Here is a 22,015-nt window from a genome sequence, read left to right as displayed (position 1 = left end):
GATGGGCAGACTAAGATGTTCCAGTGAAATATAAGCCGTGTTTCTGACATCATGACCATATTGCATTAATGAGTTTTCTATCCATGGTCATATTTGAGTCTAGAAAAGACTTCTGCATGAGGATCCTAGGGGATTGCTGCTCTCTTGCTCAGGACAGGCCACCCCACTTTAGTCCTCCCACCTCTAAACAAGGATTAATAAGGTACCAGTTGCTGAACTGCACCCCGTCTTGACCGTATCCAACTGGAGCTGGCCCCCTTTGCCCCAATCCCTCCTGAGACCATCTAGCATGAACTCACCTCCTCTTGTTGAGATAATCCCGAAGTTCCTTGGGGATACATCCTCCCCTGCTGCATCAAGCTAAGTAGACCTAGACCTAATGTTGCTGACTGTAGATGTACCCTTGGTGATCTAGGACTGGTGGCTCCCACACACTCAGTGGATGAATGCTGAGGAGGAGGACAGCATGTGAGGTTTGGGGGTTAACCAGTCTCAGGTCCAATTCCATTACTTACCAACTGGGGAGTTTGGGAGAGTTATTTGATCTCTCTAAATTTCAGCCTCCTCATCCATAAAATGGGGATAATAGTACCTTCCACCTGGGGTTGTTAACGAGGGCAAAATGCTAGAACGCATTTGCAGAGTTCCGCACATGGCTCACAGCAAGGACGCTATGCTTGAGAAGTGGGATATCATGCTGGAAACTCCTTCATGCCTCTTGCGGCTCCGAAATAAGGCTGTGCACAATAAACAAAATTGGGGATTTTTCCAAATGTTAGTTTAGAGACTGTATGAATGGAATTTTCTGGGAGTCTAGACACCCTTCACCCCAAAAGCCTTACTCTTTAAGACTGATACAAAAAATAAAGGTGTATAACAGACAGAATGAGAGGTGTTCTTGTCGAGCATGGGAGAAAAACAGCTAGACCTTAAAGCCATGTCTTTTTTTTTTTTTGGTTGAATTCCTGAGTGATCAATTACTACTGCCCAGAAAAACCCTTCCAGATGGTACTATGTGCCTTCAAGTAAGTGGCTGTACTAATAAAAAGTTACATCCACTTTAATGCATGTGGCATGGAACAATTTATGAGAACTCAGTTGGAGCTGACACAGGCTCAAATTCTCCACCCCACCACCCCCCGACACCCAAAGCGAAAAGTCTGAGCCACTTGGAGACTCAAGATTGTCGGGGTCTACAGAATGAACTGCACGGGCTCCCTGGATTTGGCATGTTTCTCAGCCCATAAAAAGCTGATATGTTGAGAAGGAGCCTGTCTCTTGTTGTTTGACATGTGATAGACTCACTGCTTCTTGGAAGAAAGTCTGTTATGGACTAAATGTGTCCCCCCCAAATTCATATAATGAAACCTGACCCTCACAGTGAGATGATGGTAGGAGGTGGGGCTTTGGGGAGGTGATGAGGTCACCAAATCACTCATGGGACTAGTGCCCTTATAAGAAGGACTTCTGAGAGCCCCCTCACCCCTTCTGCCGTGGGAGGACACAGCAAAATGTCATTGATGATCCCGGAAACAAATTCTCACCACTGAATCTGTGGGTGCCTTGGTCCTGCTTGGACTTTCCAGCCACGAGACTTGTGAGAAATAAGTCTGTTGTTTATAAGCCCCCCAGTCTCCAGTGCTGTGTTACAGCAGCCTGAACCAAGAGTCTCTTCCAGAATCAAGAGCCAACAGAAGTAGTTTTATTTATTTTTATTTTTCTTAAAGATTTATTTATTCCAGAGAGAGAGAGAGAGAGAGCGAGCATGAGCAGGGGGAGGGGCAGAGGGAGAGAGAACCTCAAACAGACTCCCCGCTGAGTGTGGAGCCCAATGCGGGGCTCAATCCCACAACGCCAAGGTCACAACCTAAGCTGAAACCAAGAGTCAGACACTCAACCGACTGAGCCACCCAGACGCCCCCAGAGGTTGTTTTAAAAACATCCCATCCCTGTTTTAACCCATATTAAGTCATAATTAAAATGCCCAGTGACATTATCCACTGAAACTCATCCACAAGGGTATTGCTTCCTTCAACGGCAACCAACCTCTTCCAGACTTTCTGCTGCATGTTATCATGTTGGGGTGGACGTGTTTGAGCTACAAAATATTGGAGTCCCAAATATCAGATACCATTTCAACCAAGTTCTAATGAATATGAGACAGCTTTTCCTAAGTGAAGTCCTGGGCACAAAAAGACAAGGTATAAACACCAGCGATGGAGGCAGACAGAAAATGCTGGAAGACTCCTGTCGGCTAAATTCCATGGAGACTGTTTTGCAAACGGTGCCATTGCTTCCAGATTCCCATTTGTTCCTTCAGGATATATTTTTGGAATAAAATTATTTCTTTTATCATGAAATAAGTCACTCATTATTGAAGATTTTAAGTAGTAAAATAGAAAACAAAGGGAAAACAGTCACATAATTCCAGTGTTGAGGGTTTTCCCCACTTTCTTTTCTCATTTTTCCTCCACAATTTATATTTTATTGTGTGTGCAGTTTTGCATTTTCAATGAACATCACTGGATAGGATTTTATTCTCACTATTCTGTATTTTTCATAAACATCGTTTTATACATTTCCAAACACTCCTTTGAGTGGCTGCTCCACGGTTTATATGACCATTCCCCTATTGCTTTAGACTCAGGTTGTTGACTGGTTTTTCCCTATTAAACTTACACAGCAACTTGCTTGTGCATCAAGGGGTTTTATACATATATTTTAAGTTATTTGCTTGATTCAAGGATGACGTATAGGGTTACTAGGCTTAAAAGGGGGTGAGATTTCAGGGCTCTTGAGACTTCTGGTGCATTTGCAGGAGGTGTATCTCAAAAATCACCAACCATAGGTAGTTGAGGTAGCCAGAAGCACTTTGTCACATCGACCACTTGATGGGGTCCACCGTTTGCTGGGTCCCTCCACGGAGAGCCTTGTGCTCAACGCTGCGGGAGGAATAGAATAGATGTCACACTTCTTGACCTCAAGCAGCTCTTCCTCTACCAGCTGGGGGTCACTGGCAGAGAGTTTGTGCATCATCCGCCACCTTCCTCGCGCCCATTCTTTCCTTCTGGGGCTGGGTCTCTCCTGCTGCCCCCGTCCCCATCCCCCTCCTGATCCGTTCTCTGTCATTCTTTAACTGCTTTGTGGCCCAAAGGTCTGATCTCTGGGAACTGCACTGCCCTCTGATTTGGGGTTGGGTCCATGGACAGCATGGACAGATTAGAGAGCAGTAGACGGAGGGGAGGTCCCAACCCACCCCCCACCCCACCACACCATCACATTTCTGGTGGCTTCTGGGCTTGCCACTGCTGTCGGAGGTCCTGCTTCCAAGCTCTTGCTGGGCCCACATAGCAGCCTTCCCCCACTTCGCCCAGTCAGCTCCAGGGGTGGGGAAGGTTTTCTACTGTGGCTAGTCCCTGGGTGCTTCACCATGAACTGTCTCTGCAAAGAGTACCTTCACAAAGCTCTCCTCCAGGTGAATCCTCTGATTTTTCCATCTGTTTCCTCGGGGCAGATAAGCCTCCTCACCCAGCTTAGAGTCACAGGACATTCCAATCACCCACCTGCCCGACCAGTCACAACCTCCAGTGACACCAAGCTGTCTGCTCACCCCAAGCCAGCAGCCAAGCTGCTCAAATGAAGTGAGTTCTACCCTCAACATCAGCACATAACACTGCATGATGATCCTTCTAAATGCCCTTGGCATGGCCCTTTTCCTCATCTCAAAATAGCCATTCATACCTTTCCTCTTTCCCTGAGCCCCTCACTACCCTTCCCTGTCCACCACCAGCATTCGCTGGTACTATCTGCCTACTCTGTGTCTCTGGCCTCAAGCACCGACACTCTCCCACGTGTTGACCACATCTGGCTCCACCGATGTTCCCTGTGCTTCCTACATGTATGAAGGTCCTAACTGGCTCCTGCCCTGAGAAGAGAGATGCCCTCTTGGGTCCATCAGCCCATGCCTCCAGCTCCTTGCCCTGGTCCCCACTCTCTGAGCTTCCCCTCTTACACTATGAAAGCAGCATCCTTGCTTCTGTGCCAAGCAACGCCCCACCTCGTGTCCTGCCTTCCAGCCTCTGGTGCCTGATCACACAATCCCCTCTGCACAGGCTCATTTCCAGGAGCACGTAAGCAGCTCGAACACCTGCCATGTTAAATGCCACCTCGTGTCCTGCCTTCCAGCCTCTGGTGCCTGGTCACACAGTCTCCCTCTGCACAGGCTCATTTCCAGGAGCACGTAAGCAGCTCGAACACGTGCCATGTTAAATGCCAAGCCTGAACCCCAATCCCCGGCTCTACAAATCCCTACTCTCCTCCCGTCACACTCATGCTTCTTGGAGGCATCGTTGTGTGTCTTCCCTTCCTCCCGTCCCATCCTCTTCCCAGGTGTCTCCCCACCTGGGCTCTTGCCCCATCATCCCTCTAAACTGCTCTCATCAGAGTCATCAACAACCCTCCAAGCTGCCCCACACAACGGTCTTCCTCTGTCCTCACTTCCTTTAACCTGTTAGCAGCGTCCAAGAGTTAACCACTCCCTCCTTGAAAGTCTTTCTTCTGCTCTTGGCTTCCAGTTTGCCTCACTCACTGATGGCTTTCTTCCCAGTTTCTGCCACTGGTCTTTCCTCCTCCACTAGAGTCTAAATGTATGTGGAGGCAGGTCTCAGCAAGCTGCGACTTTGCCCTTATCTGTGTCCCCCTCTTACTAATTTCATCCAGTCCCATGGCTTTCAATGCTACTGGGGGGCTGATTAGACCCAGGTTTCTGGGTCCAGGCCCCACCGCTCCCTTGGGCTCATGCATCAAGCTGTTTACCAGGCATCTCCAGGCACCTCGAACTTCATACCACCAAACAGAACTCTGGATTTTGCACCTGCCCTTCCTTAACCCACACATCCAATCACATGCCGGGAAGGAGACATGTGCGTTCTTCTCCAGCCTTTCCCACAGCAGAGACTTGCTCCACCATCCACCACTCGCTTGGACTGTACGCCTTCACTCATTCTCGATTCCTCTTTTGTCTGCTGCTCCCACACAGATGGCTCCACCTCCAAACTACTTCCTCAATCCATGCACTGCTCTCACCTCATCCAAGAGGTCTTTATTTCTCACCTACACTGAGACAATTAGCCTCCTAACCAGTCCCCCACCCCCAACCCATGTCCATTACAGCAAAGTAACTCAGGGCATCTTTAAAAAACCTTCCTGTGTCATTGCCATGTGTTAAACTCTCCACCAAACTAAGTCCCCGTGCACTGGGACTAAAATTCACACCTAGAGTCTGGCCTACAAGACCCGACCTGTGCTGCCAACACCGCCCCCACCCTCTGCTGGGGCATCTCTGTTCTCCCACCTGTGCATTTTCTGGATGGCACTTATCATCTAACCCCACCTCATTGATTTTGTCTGTTGCCTTGCCTGCCCTCTCCTGCCCCACTAGACCATACGCTCCAGAAAGTGGAGATCTGTTTTGTTTATGCACAACTAGGTTGCCCACCCAGAACAGTGCTTGGCAGACAGTATGTGTCCAAAACTCTGTGTTCAATAACACACCAATTCAGCAGCAATGTAAGTAACAGTAACCATAACTGAAATAACTACAGCATGTGGAAGGTAAAACCCATGCTCTGTGTCCTGGACAGGAACTCAGATATCTTTCAGCTCTGATCCACCTGTCTTATACAAGGCTCTCAGTGAGTCTGGGAAGTAGAGGTTGTTATCCCTATTTTACAGATGAGGAAACCAAGGCTCACAGAGCTTGAGTGACTTGCCCAGGGTCACCCAGGGAAGAGGAGGGCCAGCACCAGCCTCGGCAGTACTGCTGGGCTATGGCCCATGTCCAGTTCTGACCTGGGATGCCTGTGACATCACAACTATTAGATGTCTATCACCCCGTGATAATTAATTTTATAGGACAAGTTGGCTGGGCTACGATGCCCAGATATTTGGTCAAACATTATTCTGGATGTTTCAGTGGATGTGTTTTTCAGATGAGATTGGTATTTAAATCAGGAGACTTTGAGTAAAACAGATTGCTCTCCATCATGTGGTGGGCCTCATCCCATCAGCTGAAGGCCTTAATAGAAGAAAGACTGACCTCCCCTGACCAAGAGGTGATTCTCCCAGCAGACTGCCTTTGGACTCGATCTGCAACTCCTCCCCAGGTCTCCAGCTTGCTGGTCTATCCATTCTGAATGGAAACAGGATTCAAACTACTGGTTTCCAGGACTTCAGAGCCTGCATTCTTTCCACTGGGCCACAGTGCTTCCTAGACAAAAAGGAAGAAATGGGCACATGAGCAAGAGAGATATAAAGATGTGCAGAGGTTCAAACAAAGCATGAATCCATCTTGCAGTGGTGGAAGTGATTGGGGACCAGGCTCCATCTTTCTGTGGGTAAAATTTGTTGGTCAAGTTCCTGATGAGACTTTCTGGGCCCACTGAAGGCTGATGGTGTTGATTTCTGGCAGGGTTGCACGTGGGTAAAAAATTCTTGCTAAAACCCTGAACGTTTTAAAACTAAATTACAAGTTGATGAAATCTGATATCCTAATGTCCTGTGATTTCCCAGCGCAACCTGTGAAGCCTCCATCTGAGGATGCTAACATTCAGATAAAACCTGATCCTGAGTCAGGCAAAAAGGGGCTTTGATGAGGTTGTTGTCACTTGAATTCCCATACGGTGTCTGTGAAGATACGGCCCAGAGGAACTTTGTTGAGAAGTTTGGAGTACTTAATCCAAATAGTAACTCAAGCCCTTAATGTGCTATTATGTCCAAAAATGCTTTTAAATTGTCATGTTTTTAATAGAAAGATGAAAACAGAGATATTTTATTAAATATTTATCTCATTAATAAACACGAGATAATCACTGCTTTTTATTTTGAATTAACTTTCCCATTTGGGTTCAATGCACATTTCATAGACATATTCTTTTCTCTTGATGTGAGGGAACTTAATTACAAAAGCACAATTGGACTTCTACTCTGTATGAAAATGAAGCAAACGAAATTGCTTTTTCCCCCACAAAGGTTGTTGTTACGAAGAAACACAATTGAATATGACAGTTCTTTGCTACCCAGGAATTGTTTTTGGATGAAGTTTGGGGATTATGTGCAATTATACAACGGTAAATTTTCCATGACCATTCATGTTCAAGGACTTGTTTTAAAGATAAAATGAAGCCTAAGTACAGAATAAAAAGAACCATGATAACAAGTGTTCTTTATGCCCCTGTTACAGCAGCCAACAGATAAGGGTTATATTTGTGTATCAGAAATCAGTAGAACAAAAAAGGTGCAGCAGGAAGCAAACAGTTTGTCAGAAAACCATATCAGCAAGGCATGGCATCTTTTTATCCCTCCTTTTCCATGCTCCAAATATCCGTGCTTCCTCCTCATTACGTAGTTCCTTCTTCCTCCCCCTCTGGCAAGATAAGACAAAGTGAAAGATGAGTGAGCATGGCATCTGGCAACTTGGCACTGCGTGGCGCCTGCGGATGGATGGACGTGGCTGGCTCCTGGCTTGCTCCCTCAGTTCCCAGAAGATAAGTCTGCAGATGGCTTCCCCCAGCAAGAACCGTGGCCCAGGAACACTGTTTAAAGCCTTGGGGGCTGTACACTGCACAATGGTGGCCGGTGGGTGGAGGTGAGGTGGACAAAATTCACATGAGCAGCAGTGAGATGAGAACCCTTGGAGTTGTCCTATGTGGTGGTACATCCTATGCCCTGAACCAACCCCTTCAGAGGCAGGGCTTTATCCAATTCCTCTGGCTGGCCTCTGGGACCTGGCCTTGTGGCTCCTTCTCTCCACCGACCCCAAATGTACTAAGGGTCCTTCATAGCATCCAGCACTCGAGCTCTTTGCCCCTGGGTTGAACTCTGTGTTTCTGCAGCTCCTGATCCAAGGTGCTCCTACCTCCACTGCTTTGATTGGCTCAGGGATTTCTGGTGAGGCTTTGGACTCAGTTTTCCTACTTAGTGATAGTGGGCTTTCCTCCTCCACAGCCCAGTTCCTCATTCTAGGGTGGAACCCCAGCCCATTGCTTCATCTAGCTCTTGGTAAATTCCTTCTATGGGGGCTGAATCTTGCCCTAATCCTACACTGGAGCTCATTGTCAGATCTTCTGGAACAATGACTACTCTGCCTGTTGGATTTCTGATTTGTCTCTGGATCCCATCATCCTGGCTAGATACCCAAACATTCCAAAATCCGGGATGAGCAGGAATGGTTGCCCCCTCAGACATACTGTTTGGGGTTGCCTGGCTATTCTCTTTATGTGTCTGCCCAAGCTCCCTTCCCCCCAGTGGTGATTGGGCTCCTATGACCTGGGCTTCCGTCTCCCTCTGGGAAGTGAGCAGGTCTCCAGCCAATCCGGTATGCTGCTCCATCTCTGACAAGTGTCCCTTGAGAAATATTTCAGGAAAGAATTTTATCTGATCACAACAGGCAGTGATCAAAGAAAACTAATTCCACTGTGTTTGTTACAACAACATCAGTGAAAGAAGTCAAGAATACAGTCTCAGAAGGAGCATAAAGTATGCAATAAAGGCCAATACATAATTAATGAATATCATGTCTCTAACATAGTGTTCTAGAAAACTAAGCACACAATGTGTAATTATTCCTCACATCATCATAAAAGAGGGAGTGGGCAGATGCTGGTTGCCTCTTATAAATAAGGAAACAAGAGAAAAACCAAACAATTTTCCCAAAGGAAGCCCAATAGACATTAGAAATGAAACCCAATAATCTTGAAACCCAGTTGTGAAGCACTTAACATGTCAGTAGGAATCTCCATCTCAAATTTCCAGTGATCTGAGGCAGTCACTTGGTGTATCTGTTTTACAGCATTTGCTGTTGAGAATCCCTGTGTAGCCACAAGTCCAACCAGTTTGGGAGTCACACAAGAAAACCAGTCCATTTACTGACAAATGGCCACAATGCATGATGGGTAAGAGCATGGAATCTGTGTCATGTTGCTTCTGTGCCAGTCCCACTTCTACTACTTAGCTCTTTGGTAAGATTAATTGAATCGGTACATAGACAGACAGATAGCTGATGATGTTTTGATTAATACATGTGCTTGGCATATGGTAAGCATGATATAAGCAGTAGCTCTTACTATTACAATATATTCACTTTTCGTTTTGATCCCAAATTGGAATGAATTACTGATCTTGATCACCCTTGTTATTCATCACAAGTGATTTGAAAGATCTCTGGTTTAAAAAAAAAAAAAAGACGCAAATATATCCTCTAAGTTAGATAAATTGAATATATCCAACAGAATAATTCTACAAGTTCTAAAGTCATTATTAGAATCTTCTGAACAGGCCACAGATTTAAATGTCTCCAGGCAGGTGGCATGAAAATGAGATGTAACCAGGTGTAAGACAATAGGAAAAAGTTTAAGGAATATTGGCTAAACAAAGCATCCTTCAGATGAGGCTCATGATGAATTAGTTTTAATGTATTTATTTGTACCTTTTTGGTATCTTTATCAAATCATTGCAGTCTCTCACACTCATAAAAGAAAGGTTTAAATATATGTGTGTGTGTATATAATTACATTGTATATGCAGACCTTCTTTCATCTGTTTACTTTAAAGGAGCCTGTATTTATGGAATCAGTCTCCTTTGGTTTGGATGATTCTAATTATTCCACAACTCCTTAGCCTGCAATTGGTGAAATATATTTGCACCTATTTATGTAAATCTAATTTGTGTTCTTGAGAATTTGGGTTCTCTTTTCTCTGTTAGAATGAAAATTCCTTCAGTGTAAAAACCCTATTTCTACTGAGCCTAATAATCAGACATATCTATTAAGTACTTAATTGTATCCAATGCTGAGCTAGGCAAATATGAAGAGATTTCAGAGCTGCCTTCCCTCTCATTCTCGTGGTTTCAGAGGTGGGTCATGCTCACGGAAACAGTCCCTAGAGCCATGGTGACCTCTATAGAATATTTGCTGAGGGGTTATACCATGTCAGATCTCTTCTGAGTGCTTTATTATTTCTTTTAATCCTTCCACAACCCAGTAAGGCCATTCCTATTATTATCCTTATTTTATAGATCAGGAAACTGAGCAGAGGAGATTAAGTACTTTGCCAGATAACATAGCAGGTGAGCGCAGACTTAGGAGGAGAACCACACTCTAGTCCCTAGTCTGCCTTCTTCACAGTCCACATGTGCACCACAGACCTGCAGAGCAGGTAGAACCCCTGGAATTCTTGTGTAGATCTCCTTGCCCCCCCAACACAAGCACTTTCTAGAATAGGGATTTTTGCATGCATCGAAGAATCATACAAAGGTCGGGTGAGTGGATGTAGGTTATCTAGTCTTACTCCTGCATCCAAGCCCTAGAGAGTAGGGAAAAAAAATTTAATACTGACATTATCACATGGGGAGAAAAAGAAATGTTAGGGGTTTTCGGGATAAAAGGAAGCAGAGGGGATAGGATTCATGGGGAAATGAGAGTGCGGGAAATCACGGTGCAAGAAGACACGTCTCGGAACCTACAGATCAAACAGGCAAAAACAGAAGTGAAGCTATGGAATAGTGGACTAGCACAATTTATAAACTTGATCTAACTGTATAGAATTTTCTAAACCAAAACAGAGAATAAATATTCTCTTCAAACATTCATAAAGCAGTCACAAAAACTAAGTGTGAATTCTGCTGAAATTGAAATCTCAACTGTCCCCAAAGCAGAAATCTTAGAAGCCAACTTTGCTACTCAAACTGCATTAAATCTGAAACTAGTACTAGAGGATAGAAGAGAAAAAAAAAAAACCCATATGAGGTTTGAGGGTAAAAAAATCTTTTTAATTTGCTGCGTATTATTTATAAATATTATTTCCAAATGGATCACAGGTGCCATGTATGTAAGTAATAGCAAAGATGCAGGGAGGGCAGTTTCCCTAGGGGGTGTGGAGTGGATGGAGATGATAGTGGGCTGAGAGTGATCTAGAAGCACAGCCAACAGACCTCGGGAGCAGATTTGACTGCCCTCACCCTCTCCCCCTAGTCCCTCACTGCCTGGGCTCCAGCCTTGCTCAGCCTGAGCAAGAGCTTGTCTGGCTTGTTCAGCACTGGATCCCAGGGCCGAGCACAGACGCAGACCCAAACCAAGTGATTCATATAGCTTTGGTGAAAATTTTTATTGAAGTCTGTCCACTCAGCACGTAATCCCACCCAGAGAGGGCATTTAGTTACAACCTTCTCCCCTCTCCAGCAAATACCATGCCTGGCCGAGTCCTGGGGGAAAAAGACCACCTAATATTTATATACACTTTGCCACTGACCAAACTCTTGAGTGTAAATGATCTAGTTTTGATCCTAAAACAAGATTACTATTCCCATTTTTCAGATGCTGAAACTGAAGCCCAGCTTACCCAAGGTCACGGCTAGCGAGTGGCAAAGCTAAGATTTGGACTCAGTGTGAGCGAAAATTGAAGAGTCCATGAAAATAAGTAAATAAGCTAATATTTATTGATTTATGGAGTCCCTACTTTGTGCTAAGTATGGTGCTGGTGCTTTATAAAAATTATTAACCTTATTCTGTCCTCACAAGGACTTTGCCAAGTGTTTATAATCTACATCCATTTTCTTTACTTTTTTATTTTTTAAAGATTTTATTTATTTATTTAACAGAGAGAGACACAGCGAGAGAGGGAACACAAGCAGGGGGAGTGGGAGAGGGAGACGCAGGCTTCCCGCCGAGCAGGGAGCCCTATGCGGGGCTTGATCCCAGGACCCTGGGATCATGACCCGAGCCGAAGGCAGCCGCCTAAGGACTGAACCACCCAGGCGCCCCTACATCTATTTTCTATACCAGTGAGGAAACCAGATAGAAATCTGCCAAGGTCACAGTAGAGGAGCCAGAATTTGAACCCAGGTCACAGGTCCAAGGCTCATCATGCCCTTTTCCAAATGTACACTACCCCTCATTGGACCCCTTGCTTTCAACTTAACCATCATCAGGGCATTGACAAATAAACCTTTCAATGCAGTTTAATTCTGATCAAGGAGGATGTTGCTTTTGTAATACGAAAGTGATGCTTTATGAAACTAACTAAGCTTAGGAACCCTTTGAGAAAGTGAAACGCTATTGATTACTTAATAGTTACTGCATAAATCACCTTGGACACAAATCGTCTTTTACTCTCTAAAGGGCAGGAACCGAATATCTGGAAAAAGCTGGACAAATGTAGCACAATGAGCATTAGAATCTAGTTGGAAAGACCCACAATAAAGGTTTATAAATATTTCATAGGCTCACTAGTTATTTGTCCAATAGTTTTAATTTTTATAACCGTCATAATTAGTTATTTTCAAGAGAATGTCTGGAAGGGAAACTTAAATTCTGTTAGGTAACTACAGCAATATTATAAAAGCACAAATCATCTGGATTAATTTTATGTGAACTGTAGTCTAAAAGATATCAATTTATTGATTTAAAAAATAGGGTTGAAGACAGAAGCAATTCTTGGATACCTTCATAGAGCAAAATGAATAGCTCTAATTACTGAGTGTGACACCCTCTTTGTGTTTGCTACAAATCGTAGAGCCATAAATTTTAAAGCTACTTAGTGTTCTGTATTCCTTAAGTGTTCTGAAATTGGGATCAACGTCCAGCCACACGAGAAAATTGTCCTTAAAGAATAAACTGTACATTCCCATTTTTCAGAGGGAAATGAAAATATTGAGGCATTTATGTTAGGACATATAACAAGTTGGTAAATGGACTGATTTATCTAATCTTTTACTCATGCACAAGTTCAAGGAACAATTTGGAATAGTTACTAGGGGCCTGTAGGTTAATAGTTTGGGGGAAGGAGATAAGGTACAGGTAAGCTGGAGGTACTATACTTCATTGATTAGTATCCTTTTAAAATAGCTTTGTTGAGATATAATTGACATACAATAAACGGTACAAAGGGTACAGTTTGATACATTTTGACATGTGTATACACCTGTGAAATCTTCATCACAATTAAGATAATGAACATATCTCTCACCCCCAAAGCTGTCCTCAGGCCTCTTTGTAATATCTTTCTTCCTCCCCTCTCCCTACCCCCCACCCCCCTCCAATGCCCCAGGGCACCACTGATCTGCTTCTGTCACTACAGATTAGTGTGCATTTTGTAGAATTTCATATTTCGTATTTCATGTCAGTACTCTTCATTTCTTCATATGGATTGGAGTTACCATTTGGGGTCATTTCTTTGCTCCCGTATACCTGCCTTCCCTACCGCTCCATTGTGCTATTACTGTCATGTACATCATACATTTATATGTGATAAGCTTAATAACACAGTTTCAGAATTATTGTTCATGCAACCGTCTTTTAAGCCAGTTACCAGAAGAAAGCATATATTTCTACTTTTATAATTACTTACATAATAACCTTCCTGGTGCACTTTGTTCTTTTATGTGGGTTTGAGTTATAGCCAGTTGTCATTCCCTTTCAGCCTAAAGAACTTCCTTTAGTATTTATTAAGCATAGATTTTTCAGCAGTCTACCCCGAATGAAGTCAGCCTCTTGGCCACCCCCTGGGAGAAGCATGGCACCATGGAGCTGGTGGGCAGGGGAGGAAGGCAGCAGACATGGCTAAAATTCCACGGGTTCCCATGGTTTCTTCCAGTTCAGTAGTTTTTCTGAATGACCATTTCTCAATCTGTTGTCTGTCTTTGTTCAATTTCTAGAGTCCCAGAATGATTCTTTTTGACTGTTTTGTCTACTTTTGTGTTGTTTTTTAGGGAGAGGATTTGCCGAGACCCCATTCATAATCTAAAACTACCATCTTGGGGCTTCTGGGTGGCTCAGTTGGTTAAGCGTCGGACTCTTGATTTCCGCTCTGGTCATGATCTCAGGGTCATGAGATAGAGCCCTGTGTTGGGCTCCACGCTCAGCAGGGAGTCTGTTCGAGATTCTCTCCCTCTGGGTCCCTCCTCCCGTGCATGCATGCACATGCTGTCATGCGTGCATGTGCTCTCTCTCTAATAAATAAATAAATCTTAAAAAAAAAAAAGTACCGTCTTGATGGTCTTGTTGTTCCATTAGTTTTTGGTTCTCTTTGTCCGCTTTTTATGCCTTCTTTGGATGAACTGTGTTTTAAAATTCTATTTTATTTACTTTATTGGTTTATTAGTTATTACTCTTTGTTATTTTAGTATTTACTTTAAGGGTATATCATACATACTTAACCCACAGACTACCTTCAGGTGATAGTCTACTGCATCACATATGTTGGAGGAACCTTACAAGAATATACTTCCCTTCACTCCTCCTGGCCTTTGTGCTACTGCTTTCATACATTTCACTTCTGCATATATTATAAGCCTCATAAAACTTTAATTTTTTTGCTTAAATAGTTGATTACTTTTTAGAGATTAAAATAGTACAATAAATAAATAAATAAATCCTTTCCCTTCATCTATGTAGTTACTATTTCTGGTGCACTTTGTTTCTTTGTGTAAACCCGGATTTCCATCTTGTATCGTTTTCCTCCTGCCTGAAGGATTTCTTTTAATATTTCCTATTGTTCAGGTCTGCTGCTGGTGAATCGTTTAGCTTTTATATGCATATGTATGTGTTGCCTTTATTCTGAAAGATGTTTTTGCTGGGTAAAGAATTCTAGGTTGAGAGGTTTTTTTTTTTTTTCTTTTTTCTTTCTTCAGTACTTTAAAGGTAATGCTTCATTGTCTCATAGCTTGCAGTATTTCCAACAAGAAATCTGCTGTCATCTGTATCTTTGTTATTCTGTATGTGATAGGTATTTTTTTCTCTATTTCCTGTTAAGATTTTCTCTTATCACTTGTTTTTAAGTGATTTGATGATGATGTTCATTGGTAGACTTTTTTGTTTCTTCAGCTTGTGTTTGTTGAGCTTTTTCTATCTATGGATTTATAGTTTTCATCAAATATGGAAAGATTCTGGCTATTTTTTCTTTCTTGTTCTTTCCTGTCCTTTAGAGACTCCAGTTAGGTAAATTAGGCCACTTGAGGTTGTCCCACAGCTCACTGATGCTTTATTCACTTTCTGGTCACTTTTTTTTCTATGTGTACTTCATTTTGGATATTTTCTACTGCTATATCTTCAAGTTTGCTATTCTTTTCTTTTGAAATGCCTGATCTGCCATTAACCTCATCCGTTTAATTTTTTGTTTTTATTTTTTAAGATTTTATTTATTTATTTGAGAGAGAAAGCAAGAGTGAGTGAGAGAGAGAGCATGAGTGGTGGGGCGGGGTAGAGGGAGAGGGAGAAGCAGGCTCTCCACAGAGCAGAGAGCCTGATGCAGGGCTCAATCCCAGGATCCTGGGATCATGATCTGAGCCAAAGGCAGACACTAAACTGACTGAACTAACCAGGTGCCCTTATACTTGCTGTGTTTTAAAAGTTATAGCACTGAGTGTTATACACAACTAATTAATTGTAGAAGACTAAATCAAAAACCAATGATGTACTATATGGGGCCAACTGAAAACAATAAAAAAATTTAAATAAAAGAATAAAAATAAATAAAAGTTATTTTCAATTTGTAACTTATTTTGTATATTTGTTCTTGCTCTCATCTTTTTATCTTTAATCTTATTGAATATATGATATACATATTTTTATTGAGTATATATATGAATATATGCATAATATCTTTTTCCTTTTATATATCAATGGACAATTGGGTTGCTACCATATCTTAGCTATTTTATTTTATTATTTTTTTACTATTTTTTTATTTTTTTAATTTAATTTAATTTTATTATATTATATTAGTCACCATACAATACATCATTAGTTTTTGATGTAGTGATCCACGATTCATTGTTTCTATGTAACACCCAGTGCTCCATGCAGTACATGCCCTCCTTAATACCCATCACCGGGCTAACCCATCCCCCCACCCCCTCCCCTCTAAAACGTTCAGTTTGTTTCTCAGAGTCCATCGTCTCTCATGGTTCATCTCCCCCTCTGATTCCCCCCCCATTTTTCCCTTCCTTCTCCTAATGTCCTCCATGCTCTTCCTTATGTTCCACAAATAAGTGAAACCATATGATCATTGACTTTCTCTGCTTGACTTATTTCACTTAGCATAATGTCCTCCAGTCCCATCCATGTTGATGTAAAAGTTGGGTATTCATCCTCTCTGATGGCTAATATTCCATTGTATATATGGACCACATCTTCTTTATCCATTCATCTGTTGAAGGGAATCTCGGCTCTTTCCACAGTTTGGCTATTGCGGACATTTCTGCTATGAACATTGGGGTGCATATGGCCCTTCTTTTCTCTACATCTGTGTCCTTGGGGTAAATATCCAGTAGTGCAATTGCTGGGTCATAGGGTAGCTCTATTTTTAATTTTTTGAGGAACATCCACACTGTTTTCCAAAGTGGCTATATGAAATTGCATTCCTACCAATGTGTAAGAGGGTTCCCCTTTCTCCACAACCTCTCCAACATTTGTTGTTTCTTGCCTTGTCAATTTTTGCCATTCTAACTGGTGTGAGGTGGTATCTCAGTGTGATTTTGATTCGAATTTCCCTGATGGCTACTGATGATGAACATTTTTTCATGTGTCTGTTAACCATTTGTATGTCTTTTTTGAGAAGTGTCTGTTCATGTCTTCTGCCCATTTTTTGACTTGATTATTTGTTTTTTGGGTGTTGAGTTTGAGAAGTTCTTTATAAATCTTGGAAATCAGCGCTTTGTCTGTAGTGTCATTTGCAAATATCTTCTCCCATTCTGTGGGTTGCCTCTTTGTTTTGTTGACTGTTTCCTTTGCTGTTAAGAAGCTTTTTATCTGGATGAAGTCCCAAAAATTCATTTTTGCTTTTGTTTCACTAGCCTTTGGAGATGTATCTTGAAAGAAGTTGCTGTGGCCGATGTCGAAGAGGTTACTGCCTATGATCTCCTCTGGGATTTTGATGGATTCCTGTCTCACATTGAGGTCTTTCATCCATTTTGAGTTTATCTTTGTGTATGGTGTTAGAGAATGGTTGAGTTTCATTCTTCTGTATATAGCTGTCCAATTTTCCCAGCACCATTTATTGAAGAGACTTTTTTCCATTGTATATTTTTTTCCTGCTTTGTCAAAGATTATTTGACCATAGAGTTGAGGGTCCATATCTGGGTTCTCTATTCTGTTCCATTGGTCTATATGTCTGTTTTTATGCCAGTACCACGCTGTCTTGGTGATCACTGCTTTGTAATATAGCTTGAAATCCGGCAATGTGATGCCCTCAGCTTTGTTTTTCTTCTTCAACATTTCCTTGGCGGTTCTGGGTTTTTTCTGATTCCATACAAATTTTAGGATTGTTTGTTCCAGCACTTTGAAAAATGTCATTGGAACTTTGATCAGGATGGCGTTGAAGGTATAGACTGCTCTGGGCAGCATAGACATTTTAACAATGTTTATTCTTCTGACCCATGAGCATGGAATGTTTTTCCATCTTTTTGTGTCTTTTTCAATTTCTTTCATGAGTGTTCTGTAGTTCCTAGAGTATAGATCCTTTACCTCTTTGGTTAGGTTTATTCCGAGGTATCTTATGGTTTTTGGTGCTATTGTAAATGGAATCGTTTCTCTAATTTCTCTTTCTACAGTTGCATTGTTAGTGTATAAGAAAGCAACTGATTTCTGTGTATTGATTTTTTATCCTGCCACATTACTGAATTGCTGTATGAGTTCTAGTAATTTGGAGGTGGTGTCTTTTGGATTTTCCACATAAAGTATCATGTCATCTGCAAAGAGAAAGAGTTTGACTTCTTTGGCAATTTGAATACATTTTATTTCTTTCTGTTGTCTGATTGCTGTTGCCAGGACTTCTAGTACTATGTTGAACAATAGCGGCCAGAGTGGGCATCCTTGATGTTCCTGATCTTAAGGGAAAGGCTCTCATTTTTCCCCCCATTGGGGATGATATTCGCTATGGGTTTCTCATAGATGGATTTTATGAACTTGAGGAATATTCCCTCCATCCCTATACTCTGAGGAGTTTCAATTAGGAAAGGATGCTGTATTTTGTCAAATGCTTTTTCTGCATCAGTTGAGAGGACCGTATTGTTCTTCTCTCTCCTCTTATTAATGTATTCTATCACATTGATTGATTTGCAAATGTTGAACCACCCTTGCATGCCAGGGATAAATCCCACTTGGTCGTGGTGGATGACCCTTTTAATGTATTGTTGGATCCTATTAGTTAGGATGATGTGCACTGGTATACTTTTGTGTTTCTTTAGCTTGTGTTTATTGAGCTTTTTCTATCTATGGATTTAGAGTTTTCATCAAATATGGAAAGATTCTATTTTTCCTTTCTTGTTCTTTCCTGTCCTTTAGAGACTCCAATTAGGTAAATTAGGCCACTTAAGGTAGTCCCACAGCTCGCTGATGTTCTATTCACTTTCTGGTCATTTTTTTTTCTATGTGTACTTCATTTTGGATATTTTCTACTGCTATATCTTCAAGTTTGCTATTCTTTTCTTTTGATATGCCTGATCTGCCATTAACCTCATCCATTTTATTTTTAAATCTTAGTTTTCAATCGTAGGAGTTTTGACTCATGTCCTCTTTTATATACCCACCCCCCCATGTCTCTAACATAGTCAACTTTTTCCTAGCTTCTTGATATAGAGTATAGAATGAAGTCACAGTAATTGTTTTAATGTCCTTATCTATTAATTGTATTATTGCTGTCATTTCTTGGTCGATTTCAATTGATTGATTTTTCTTTTCATTAAAGGTTGTACTTTTCTGCTGTTTTGCATGTCTGGTAATTCTTTATTGGTTATTCATTCCTAAAAATATCCTTGAGCTTTGATCTGGGATTCAGTTATTTGGAAACCATTTGATCTTTTTGGGTCTTGCTTTAAGCTTTGTTAGGTGGAACCAGAAATGTGCTTAGTTTAGGGTTAATCATCCCACCACTGAGGCAAAAGCCTTCATAATACTCTAATACTTCATGAATTATGAAGTTTTCCCCTCTAGCCATTACAAATAAGCACTATTCTCTGCCCTCCATCAATTCAGGCACTATTCTCTCTAATCCTTTTGGGTGACTCTTTCCCTCGCCTTGAGTAGTTTCCTCAATATGGATTTACTAATCAGTACTCAACTGAATACTTAAGGGGAACCCTCTGCAGATCTCCAGAGCTCTCTCCTCTACAGTATTCCTCCTTGTTGTCTCTCAGCTGCCCTGGTGTCCCAGGGCTCCCTGCTCTATCTCCTCAACTCAGGGAGTCCACTCAGCTCTGTCTGCATTTCCCCTTCCTGACCTATGGCCTGGGAACCTTCTCTAGGCAGAAAGCTGGAGCAATTATAGGACGCATCTCATTAGTTTCCCCATCTCTCAGGAATCTCCTTCCTTTGTTGCTTGGTGTGAAATGTCTTAAGAGCCGTGTTTCATATAGTTTGTCTTGGTCTTTAGTTGTTTCTGGTGCAACAGTAACTCTGTAAAAACTGTTTTGTATTCCTGGCAAAAGCAGAAGTCTAGTCAATATTTTTTTGAAGGGGCTTTTATTGCAACTTTTTATTCGACATCTACTATATACAAGGCACTATGTCTACTATTTCCATGGCTCCCTAGGATTTTGTTTGTTCTTGAGATGTGGCATTAGGGAGGAGAAAGGAGGTAGAATGCACAAGTGGCAAGACATGATCATCCCCATTGAGGAACTCACAGTCTGGTTGGGGAAACAAGATACAGTCACAGACCAGAGTTAAGGTAACTAATGCTGCAAAGAAGAAGATAAAGATCCAGAAACATTTATTCAACAAATATATATTGAGAGACTATTCTAGTTGCTGGGAGGTGAAGTGATGATCCAGACATGATCCCTCCCTTCATGAAGCTTACATTTTAGTGGGGAAACAAACAATAAGCAGATAACTCAGTAACTGTAATCTTGAAAGTAATAAGAGCAACAAAGGAAGATTAAATGGGGTAAAGGGACGGAGAATGGCTGGGGTGCTATTTGAAAAGGGGAAGCCTCTCTGAGGCAAGGCCATTGGAGGGGAGACCTGAACTCAGTGAAGCAACTAGTAAATGAACAAGTGATCCACACATTTCAGAGGAGGAGGCTTTCCTTCCAACTAGGGTGATCAGCAAAGGCTCAGGAATGTTACATTTGAATTTCCACAAGATTTTTATAAAGAATGATCCATTGCTGGTGAGAGACACTGATAAGAACAGGAAAGGCATTTTTGTAGGACAGGGATTACAGGTGCTCACCTGGAGGCAAGTATTTGGCAAGGAGTAAATGAAATAAGTAGGAGAGAATCTTAGTGCCCAACCCTAGAAGGCCTGAGCAGACGAGCTAGGGAGTCTGGTTGGCTTTGCCAGAGTTGTGTAAGAGGTGAAGCCAGCCAAGCTTTGAGATGACCACTGAAGTCCTCATGAGTGTGGGAGGAATTAGAACCTGGGGCAAGGATGGAAGAGGAAGGGCAGCAGCCAGCCCAGCAGTGGCAGTGAGGGTCGGTGTGCCAGACCTAGAGTGGGGCAGAGGAAGCATCGGCAGTGCTTGAATACTTGGTGGGATGGATGTTGGGCAGCCAGGAGGTTAGGGGTCAACAATGCCACAAGGGTTAAAATTCATTGTAAAGGCTTAAACTTAGGGACTAGAGTCGGATGGTAATAGAGACTTTCCACAAATAAAGACTCAAGTTAAAAACACAAGTGTTGATTTTAAACTAGTTTTTCGTGGTGCCTTTTCTTAATCCACTGATAGGAGGACAATGACGTCAGTGGGCTCTCATGTTGTAAGACTTGATTTTCAAGGGAGCAGCTCAAATCCAGCATCTTTGGAAGTCTGAAACATCCCATTTTTTCTGCCAACCGAAGGCGTTCCATTAAAAAAGAAAGATCACCATTTTCAGAAAATCTTTTTAGTTTTCCCATCAGGACAAAGGTTTCTGAAAAGACAGTGGCAAGCTTCTTTAGACCTCACATAAAGAAAACTATGCTCGAGGGACAATTGCAAATGAATGAAGGGAAGCTGCAGCCAAATGAAATGCGACAAACAACTGTCATATTCCAAACGGTCAATCAAAAGCTGGAACAGCGTGAATGTAACAGAAGTCCATTATGATGAAAATAATGATCTCAGGACAAGGGATACTTAATGATTTGCAAATTTAAGTACAAGATAAATATTCATCCATGTCCAACTGGTAACTTTCAAGTTCTAACCATTTTGTATGGCTGAGAGTATTACCTGCAACGGTGGGGACACTTTAAAGTGAGAAGGGAAACAAATAATTTATCTTCATTTTAATTTCAATACAATTGCAGAATACCGTGGTACACTAGAAATGTGAATGATACACTGAGGGGTATCTTTTTTACATTCCAGAGTATCTCACTGCTTGGGCAGAATGGTTCTCTTACTGGAATTGTTCACAAAGCAACCTATTATATGGTGAGAGGTACCCTCCAGGCACCATTGAAATTAATATGAAAGGAACAATCAAGAATGCCAAGTGCATTACATAAAACACAGGTAGGTGGTGGAAGACAGATAAGCAGCCATGAGGTTTAAGTTGCAGAATCTAAAGCTGCAGAAAGATGTGTTATACAATTTACATTACAACCAGTCACGATTTTAGAATGGGTAATGAAAAGCTCATATAGTTAAGTATTGAGTCCATAAAAAAAAAACCCACAAAAAGCTTTGCAGCACAAGGGAACTAAATGATGGGTAAATAGACAAAGAAGATAATCAGAGAGGAGGAGGAGAAAGCCGGACTTGCTTTCACAAAATTCCTCTCGTTTTGGCAACTTTACCTGCACATCACACATAGCGCTCTCTCTCCAGTTGGATCATTTTTAAAGAGAGTTTCTCAACCTTGGAACTAGTGACTTTTGGGGCCAGAGCATTCTTTGTTGTGGGGTCCTCTGTCTGCCTCATAGGATGTTTAGCAGCATCCCTGGTCTCTACCCCCCCTCGGATGCCAGGAGCACCTGGTTCTCTCAGCTGTGACAACCAAAAATGTCTCCAGACATTGCCAAAGTCCCTGGGGCG

The sequence above is a fragment of the Eumetopias jubatus genome, unplaced genomic scaffold, assembly GCF_037043125.1.
Source record: "Eumetopias jubatus isolate StellerSeaLion01/CBP00866 unplaced genomic scaffold, mEumJub1_p1.0 scaffold_17, whole genome shotgun sequence".
NCBI lineage: Eukaryota > Metazoa > Chordata > Mammalia > Carnivora > Otariidae > Eumetopias > Eumetopias jubatus.
Note: the sequence above shows the minus strand (reverse complement) of the source record.